Raw genomic sequence first — 9,774 nt, 5'->3', positions numbered from 1 at the left:
GTAATCCTAACATTTACTACATTGTTTATGTAGCGTACCGAATGGTAGTTTTGACAGAGTGCAACTCTAACTGTGCACCTTCCATTGAAGAAAACTAAATAAGGCACGGTACTCCACTCTATCAGCTAACAGTGCCACTTTGTTCTGGCTCGTATAGCGGCGTGATATGGCACTACACGGACTACGGACTACAGTGCGTGCGATAGCAACAATGGCTGCAGGAGCGATACCCTGTTGTCTTATCTGATGAGTATGACTGGACGTAACCCTTGTGGAAGCTCCGTCATCGGCATACGGGCCTACCACTTGGCGCGATGAGCTTGGATGCCACTGGGTACACAACAATCTCTGGTTCGCACAGTCGTTAATTTCGCCAGCAGGAGGTAAACTGTGTCTTAACTCCGGTGACTACGTCTTATCTTCTAGTTCTCCATGACGTTTACTTCCAACAAACCGCAAGACTGCGTGTTGGCGGTGCTATCCCGAGCTTCCTCGATGTAAAGGGTGTTCGACTGTCGAGAGTTGTTAGCCCATTCTCCAGATTCACACCCACTGGAAACATTAATTTGGTAATTGGTTGTCGAGGGGGCGACACGGCACTACACGGCACCTATTGCTACACCTGATGAACTGTGGCGTGGAGTTTAACCAACACGGATACGCGTACACGTTTCTGCCATGCTCACAAGGGGCTCATTGTGCCTGCTATTCGCGTCTTCGATGAGTCTTACGTGTGTTGTAGGGGATTCACTGGCGGGTACCTAGCTAGCGGCTTTTCCGGTGACAGCGCCTCCTTTCAGAGAAAATTGATGTTGGGGTTTCAGGCGTACACCGTATACATACACGTAACGTTGTCAGTGTCTTCATGAAGCAGCGCAGCGGCGAAAGTTTTTTTCAGTTCCATCACACAGAATAACGTTAAATAGAATATTTCATGCAGAATTATCCAAAAACAGTCATTTTCGCCGTAATAAATTCATTAAATAATCAATCGTTACAGCAAACTTTCTTCAGATATATATTCCGTTTGTGTTTAGTACTCAAAATACCAAATAGTATAACGTTTGTTTCCTGCGCTTGTTGTACATGACCCTCTTCCTCACATTACAGAAATCCTGGCTCTGTAAACCGCTAGCCGGCATTTGTCACCAGCAACAGTTGTTCGCAAGGTGTTGTCATTGGAGAGTGTGTCAAATGAGTACAGCAAAATGAAGTAGCAAGCGTTTCTATCGAAGGACAGCCAAAAGAAGATGGACGAGAAGTTGAGGAGTGTGATGAACAAGCGAAACCCTAGCTCACTATAGTTGTAGTCACGAACGATGGCGATCGAGTTTAGGGGCGCACCTACGACACGTATTCTCCGACAGCCAATGAGTGTACAGCAGTATACTGAGCGCTGTGCTGTGAATGTTGTATGCACTGCGAGCATTTAAACATGATCGTAGCGAGTTATTTAGTGAAATTTAATTCCATTTGTTGCGAGTTATCACGGCTAATAGTGGCGGTGAGCGACAAATTCTAACAAGCTAGTGAGAGACATAATTTGCGGGATACACGCATACATCAAGCGCAAAACACTGTATGCGCTTACCTCAACAGTCACTTGGAACCAGCAACAAAGCATTCCCCGTCCTTGTCTCGATCTGCGCGATCCGCTATCGTTCGTGGATCCGACAATAACACCATCAGATACACCGAAAGGTTGCTTCACGATTTGAACATTATTTCAAACACATCTCCAACACGACTTAGCTAATTCCATTGCAACTGGACATGCGATATCCACCGCAATACAAGCTCCGTTAGCGGAAAGACGAATCATCATTTTGCAGAATATAATATATGTTGACAAAGCAGATTAACTGCAAGGATATGAGGCGCTAAGTTTTACCTTTGTGTGTTTTTTTTTCTCAGGGCATATCGAAAAAATATAAAACAATTTACTCTGCAGTGCACGGGAGTAGAGCAAGATGACGACTTCGTCGTAGAAGAATTCTCACCGGAATGGGTCGATTAGTGCCTTTATCGTACAAAGAAAGAGGAGTCACCCTCATACCAGCTCTCAAAATGCAGTTTGAAGAGTTTACAGTGGCGCAGTATCTTTCGTTTGAAATATAAAGTGAGTCGCTATGGTAAGAAAGAAAAGGAGAACGAATCCATTTTGATAAGTGGAAATCTATCGATCGTGAGACATACGAACGACCGAAATACAAAGCTTTTGGGGAGAAACTAAACCCGTGCCGTCAGCGTGGTAGCCCCGAGCCTTAGCCGTTACTCTACTTTCACTCTGACGAAACGTAACTAAAAGTGGGGGAACATCAGGTATCCATTAATCTCCAACATCAGGTTTGTCCGAAACTAGGAGCCGTAACATGTAATGCCGCTTTCTAGGTATTGAGAACTGGTCCCTCTCCAATATACCTAAGACTATATTTATGCTATCAGTAACCCTTTCCATTTCCTTTCCTTTCTCCCACCAACCACCTTCAATTTACAGATACTTAAAACTCACCAAAATCTCTGATTAACGGGTATGATGATCTCCGTGTGACAACGGCACTGCCGCAGTGGTAACACCTGTTCCCGTCAGATCACTGAAGTTAAGCACTGTCGGGCTTGGCTAGCGTTTGGATGGGTGACCGTCCGAGTGCGCCGAGTGCTGTTGGCAAGCAGCATTCACTCAGCCCTTGTGAGGCCAATTGAGGAGCTACTTGATTGGGAAGTAGCGGCTCCGGTCACGACAATGGCCGGGAGAGCGGTGTGCTGACCACAGCCCCTCCATATCCGCATCCAGTGACGCCTGTCGTATGAGGATGACACGGTGGTCGGTCGGTACCGTTGGCCCATCCGAGAACTGTTCGAACGAGGCGAAACGTTTGTTTGATTCTCCGCCAAAACGGGTTAATGGTCCAAATGGTTCTGAGCACTATGGGACTTAACTTCTAAGGTCATCAGTCCCCTAGAACGTGAACCACTTAAACCTAACTAACCTAAGGACATCACACACATCCATGTCCGAGGCAGGATTTGAACCTGCGACCGTAGCGGTCGCGCGGTTCCAGACTGTAGCGCCTAGAACCGCTCGGCCACCCCGGCCGGCAAAACGGGTTAGAATCGTAGTTCCTGTCAGAGGGTACAGCTCTGTGTACTAAATTTCGCACTATATATACAGCAAATCAAATTTAATCATGTATTTATCTTATTATACTGCAAATACACAGTAAGTAAAATTTCGGGATTTCTTATCATTCATGCAGTTGGAATTTTAATAGACAGCTATGTACCAAAGCTGGCTATGAAGTGTTCAGGCCATAACATGGTCACCTTACACCTGTATTTGCTCACAGAATGTGAAGTACTTGCCACAGGCAACAGAAAGTACTCTCGAAATTTTGGTACCTCATTTTGGAACGTCGTGTGTTTGCGGTCGATTCTCGCTCGCGTGTGCCTGCGCCCCGCCCGGCGGGGAATACCCTCGCATGCCTGGCGCAAATTGGGCCGTCCAGGTGGGCCGAGTCGACCGCGGCCAGCAATTTTCTGCTGCCAACAGGTGCGGGGTGGGGTCACGGGGAGGGGCCACTTTTCTCTTATGCTCACATCCCATAAACCAGCCCCCTGTGCTCCTTTTGTACCTAATCGCCGGCCCGGTACGTTCTCTGCTGCGGGAACTGCGCGAAATTGCCACTTTAGGAGTGTGCAAACTCGCGCCTCCGCCGGTAATGGGCTCTGACTTAAAGCTCTCATTACAGCCAGATAGCTTATCTGAAGGCGGTTCCCAATCGCTTAAGGAGCCAATGGGCGGCTGGCGATCGGCCTATCGGGATGGATTCGGCCGGAGAATGTGCAGCTGTGTGCCGAGGGAGCGCCATAACGTTTAGCCCCGACCAGTAATCTGGGCGCGGATTATGTCGGCTGCAGTTTAGCCGCGACACAACTACGCGTAACCAGAGTTCATTCCAGACTGATAGAGGAAATTCCGGGCGGGCGTTAGAGGCTCGGCAGTAGTTTTGTTGTGTCTAACTCGATTCAGATGCTGGGTCGCTCAATTGGGCTGTCAGGAAAATGTTACACAAAGTTGCATGCGACGGCCGCTCGAGTATGCAATCAGACGCGGATATGGCGTTCGGGATAACGGGACTAAGGATCACGGAAAGAATGGTACATTGATAGTGGGTTGTGACTATGAGTTACGAGTATTATATTGCCCGATGAAGTGGTCAGGGGAACTTCAGAAGCATGCCTGCTACACACTTCAGTGACGACTTTTCTTCTTCGGGAAGGAATACACTATTTCTTCCAATAATTATTACTCTTTACATTCATGTTCTAACAAAGAAAGGGTCATGAGAACTGCTACTAGTCCAGGAAAAGCTACGAAAATCGGAATGTGGGAGTTTCACGACTCATAGACACAGATTTTCAGCGAAGACTTAATGTCTTGCGCTAGACTGAGACAAAGCCCAGAGTCATCCGCGGCATTTTTACCGTGGAAGTTTTGCCAAGTGATGGAAAATATAAATCAGAAAGGTAGGATGGGAGGTAATCACTCTACAGGCAAAAGAAAGAAAGCATCACAAGAAGAAGAAGAAGGAAAAAAAAACCAGCAGAGGAGAGATAAGATTGTACTGGCCGTCAGAAGCAGGAAATGACAACAGGGTAGTAAGATAAAGGTTACTTTTGTGGCGGTGTTCGTAGCGACAAACGATTCGCTGTAGAAACGGCTTACGAAGTCACCACCACACTTTTAATAGCGGACCGACCGGTCCGCTGGAACAGTGAACAGAAAGATGAAAACCCAAACACTCTGATTAAATAAAAGTCGGTACTTATCTTTATTAACGAAGATACAGAAACACAGTGGTGAACTCCGTGTCTACAGAAATCTGTCTAGTTCGAGTCGGAGCGGCTAGGTCAGCGTCGGCTGACGACAAACAACAACTCTGCTGCGATGAACACACAACTGACTAGCAAGTACACAATTCGGTGGCGAGTATACAACTGAGCGGCGAATACAGAACTGTCCTAGCGCTCGCGACTCCAGCGCTTAAGAAGCCAGAAGCCAGCGGTGGCGCGCGCAGACTTGCGGCGATTTCCTGTCTCGCTGGCGCAGCTTATGCGGACGGCGTCCGGACTTTGATGCTGCCAACCTTTTGGCAGCGGGCTCGGGTGGCATTACTGGCTAGGATATAACAGTTACAATATCGTAAGAATAAGGTTAGGGACAGAAATGTATTGAGCCTATTGGCTAAATTTAGAGAAACTTTATTCTAAGAGGATTGCGCGACCGTTATTGTGACACCATCTATCTCCTGCAGCAATTGTGGAAATAATATAAGAGGATTAGGGTACCTACAGAGGCAGTCTTTTCTTCCTTGCTCGGTAGGACAATAGTAGACTATCTCAATTAATATGTATCACGTGCCCTCCGCCAAGCACTTTAGTGTCTATGAAGATGTACAGGGACCATCCCGCGTTGGCGTTCATCGAGTTAGGGAAATTTACGGAAATTCTAAATATTGGCCGGAAGGGTATCCGAACACCCCTTTCCCTCTTTCCCAGTGCGAGGCTGTGCCTTCGACATTGTATTAGCTCTTTGGACGGCGTCGATCTGTAAAACTACTGAAAACCAGGATAACGCCACATATGTGCAAATTGTTGACTTGACAACGTGCTGAAGAAACTAAAGACAAACCGTGTGGATATTGAGGTGTGAACTGTGTGGCTTAAAGAAGGAGTAAAAGAAAACCAGAGGCGCCGTCGACACCTCATTTCCTGAAGCAAGAGAAAATTAACGTAAAGCGGAAGACTTTTATGACCTTTCAAATAATGGTAGAATGAAAGAAGTGTTTGAAGATAGAATGTAGCCATAGATATGTTAATTATAAAGGTTGCTACTAATATGTGTAGACCGCGAAAGTGAGAAAAAATTGAAGAAGAGTGTCATAGAAACCAAATTAAAGACGGATTTAACAAATCGTTTTTCCCGTAAAATGGTGGGAGAAAGGACGCAGGTGGAGAGGAGTAAAAGTGCTGCTTGGAAGGATAATAACCTTGTTGCTCTCTGGCAGCATTTTCTTACCGGTTACATGCAGGTCGGATCTGAAATTCTGAGAAGAATAAGAGTACGGCTTAGTACAAATATAATCTATTATTACTAAGTAGTACCCTTATGCTTCTGCATTAAACTGCACTGATACATTGAACTCAAACTAAAAACAAACCTGAAGAATGTTATATAGCCGGAACTATTACACCTGCTAAAGTGCAATAAATACTCTTTATTGCACAGTAAGGATGGATATACAATTACCAACTGACAGTACACAAAACCAGTCCGTGCTAGGTCATCGTAAAGATGTAGACACACACTAGCAGACAAATCCAGATAGCCTACGCTTACGCAGGTATGGTTTAGGGACAAGTAAGTGATAAAAGGTTGAAAATGATGTCATATAGGAGAGACCACGTGATCTATGACAAATGTTAATGCTTCACATAAGAAACTGTTGTGATTTTTACTTCTGTGACTTCATTTTCACGGAGGGGCATACAGAATCTATAAAGACAAGAAAATGTCTCGCACATATTGTTGTTTAAAACGTTATCCCGTTTTGTTTCTTCTTGTGAAACGCGTCACATAAGATATAGTGACATTAGAAATTAAACAGAGATGAAATTAACGACAGTTTAATAAATGATATCGAATTTAAGCTGATAATAGCGAAATTTTCACATGATGTACTGGGCGTTTTACTCTTCCTGGTAAGCATATTTATGCCGAGAATTTACTGTAGTGGTAATACAGGAAAAAATACTATGCATAAATAACTACTAATGCTATTTAATATTCGTTGCTTTTGTTGGAAAGCCATCACGAAATTATAACGAATTATTGTGTGTTGTGACGTTATCAAGTCGATTTATTATCAAACCGAGGGAATTATTGTAATTTAAAATCACTGTATGGCGACCCGCTATGTCTGAGAGCGTGGAGGTTCTACCTGCAACATCAGTAGGGTGGTCGCACGAGAGCAGATGTGTGACTTACTGGATAATAAATCACTATCTTACCTCGATGCATCTATTAAATATAGTAACGTGTCACTCCAGTAAGTTATAAAACTGCTTCCCACATCAATGCTTTAGCCTGTTGTCAGCCACAAGCGGTTTTGAATTACAGTACTCCTTCTGTGTTTCTTCGTTGTTTCAGTAGCTTTCTCACCTACAAATATGATGAAATGAAGCAAGCGAGCTCGTAGCACCTACGTTCTTGCATATCAGCGAAATCGTACAACATACGATTATTATGTACTTGTAAATAATTTAGATTTATGGTAAAATATCGTATTGGACGATGTTACAATTTAATCGACTTAAAATCTGCCAACAATGTGGAGGTGAACTGCAAGCACGGTATCATTGGTGTGAATGAAAATGTTTATGTGGTACAGCATAATTAGGAGGGGCACAGTAATTGGCTTTTAAGGAGTTGTTAGAAGTGATGCTATTTTAAGACGTGGACATTCAAGGAAGACTGACGAATAAGGCTTTATAATACAGACTAGCATCGTACAAGGATTAGAAAGATGTGACCCCATTTACAGCCAGTTAATAAGTTATTAGTTTCTCTATTACGAGCTTTTGGTGAGTAGCTAGTACACCGTACCACCAGGTTATTTTGCACAATAAATCATTGGTTTCGGCGGATGCTAGCATTGATTTAATACATTATTCTCTCTTTATTTTATCTATTCCGACAATAACCACAGTTCTTAATCACAAATTTATGAGTTTAATAAGCAACCGTTGTTTTTAAATAAAATGTTGCATCTTTAAAATCTCCGTGAGTCATCGGACCTCCGGTGTTTGCCACACTACTTCAAATTTATTTTCGTTGTGCCTCCTGTACACGGAATGCTTGTAGTTTTACTAGTCTTAAACATAGAAATACAGGCTAAAATAGGGAGATTAGGAACAAGAAACACTTTATGGCATTATTTATCTCCTCACCTTCGACATGCGTCTTTCCTGATTTAAGGATGTACAAGAAGAACTAAAGTAGGAATAACTTCATATCTCACACCAGCAATAAAATGATAACTTCGGTAACAAATTAAAATTTACTATACAAAAAATGGAATGAAATAAAGCACACACAAATATATTTATTTCATTAATTGTTGACACTCTTTTCTGTTGAAATTCGTCCGCCCAAAAGCTGTATCAACTTAAGCACAGTGTCGTAGTTGCACTGAAAGCGGAGTTAACCAACCGGTGACTGAAGACATTTCCACCACCAGAATGCGGGCCAACATGCGAAGTATTACAGGATTTTAGAACATTAGACACTGCTGACACCGATACTTGGATGGAGACGTCCTGACCTTATTCGAGAAGATTAGTCTGGGATGTGGCACCAGATTCAGCCTTCATCTTACCTTTCATTCCATACACATGTAAAATTATTCTTCAAAAATCTCGTCACACTGAGGTATATGTTTCAGCATTCATCAAGGGATTTGGCACAGATGTGATCAAAACAAAAATGTGGAATTCCCGTATGGTCCTGAAAAAATATAAATGAGTGCTCCAATGGTGTTTGTGGATCGAGGTCTGGGTGAACAACGTGCAGAATGATAATCTTAAACATTTACGAGTATTAAGGGGATACGGAATCGGATTTTGGGTTAAAAAATCGAATTCTTTTTATTGGCGTATTATATTCTGCCATGTTTCCTCTTTAAAATGACGTATCATACATAGCTCTACTACAATTATAACTATTTTATTTTTATATATTTGTGAGATCGGGTATTGCGCTTTAGTTATACACGTCTCTCGTGGCTGACCATGAACTTTTTGGCAGTACCTTTAAAGTGACATGAATTCAAATATCCCGGTTTCCAGCGACTATTTATACACTAGTTGCCCGAAAATGTTTCTCTCTGGTTTCCTCAAGTTACTCTTTGACTTTGTGGCGGGACTGTTTTGTAAACAGTGTGATATAAGAAAGTAGTTGTTGTTGAATTATTTCGTATTTAGTGCTTCATTTTTCGCAGTGAAAATGCCTAGAGCTAAAGCAAAAGTATTTAAAAAGCGTGTGAACTGGCAAAAGAAAAGAAATAATGATTCATTAGCAAAGCAAAGCAGTTCATCATCATCACTGTTGGAAAATGTGAATCCACTTATTACTGATTTGCCGAACGAACTTACACCAAATGAAAACAGTGCTTCTCATAAAAAACTAAGAGATTTGGAAGAGAAATATAATTTACTTGATAGAGGGAATGAAGTTTTTGAACCCATTGATACGAATATATTGTGTGAAGCTCTTGAAAACAGTTTGTGCTGCAAAAAATGTCATGGAAACGTTTCTCTGAAAGTAGAATCCCATGTTGGCCTGGCTGCCCAGTTTAATTTAATATGCAGTGTTTGTAAATACAGCTGTAAGTTTCCAAGTTCGGTTTCAGTAACTGTAAATAATGGATACAAGAAAACTGAACTTTATAGTGTAAATATTAGGTTAGTTTATGGATTGCGAGCAATTGGTAAGGGCAAAGCAGCTGGTGATATGCTATGTGGTGTTCTAAATCTTCCAAGTGCACCTTCAAAGTTTGAAGCTTACAATTATGTACTAGGATCTGCAGTTGAAGATGTAGCACAGAAGCCAATGCAGGTTGCTGTGGAAGAAGCAGTGGAAGAAAATGACGGCAGTCGTGACCTCACAGTGGCGTTTGATGGCACGTGGCAGAAAAGGGGCCACACCTCCAACAA

General features: G+C 42.8%; 1 pseudogene; it reads left to right on the top strand.

Moving 5' to 3' along the window:
• The first annotated feature begins 2,549 nt into the window (after positions 1-2,549).
• Positions 2,550-2,668, top strand: LOC124799455 (annotated as a pseudogene).
• Positions 2,669-9,774: the final 7,106 nt, after the last annotated feature.

This window comes from Schistocerca piceifrons, chromosome 5 (assembly GCF_021461385.2).
Source record: "Schistocerca piceifrons isolate TAMUIC-IGC-003096 chromosome 5, iqSchPice1.1, whole genome shotgun sequence".
Classification (NCBI taxonomy): domain Eukaryota; kingdom Metazoa; phylum Arthropoda; class Insecta; order Orthoptera; family Acrididae; genus Schistocerca; species Schistocerca piceifrons.
This window is presented reverse-complemented; position numbering and strand designations above follow the sequence as displayed.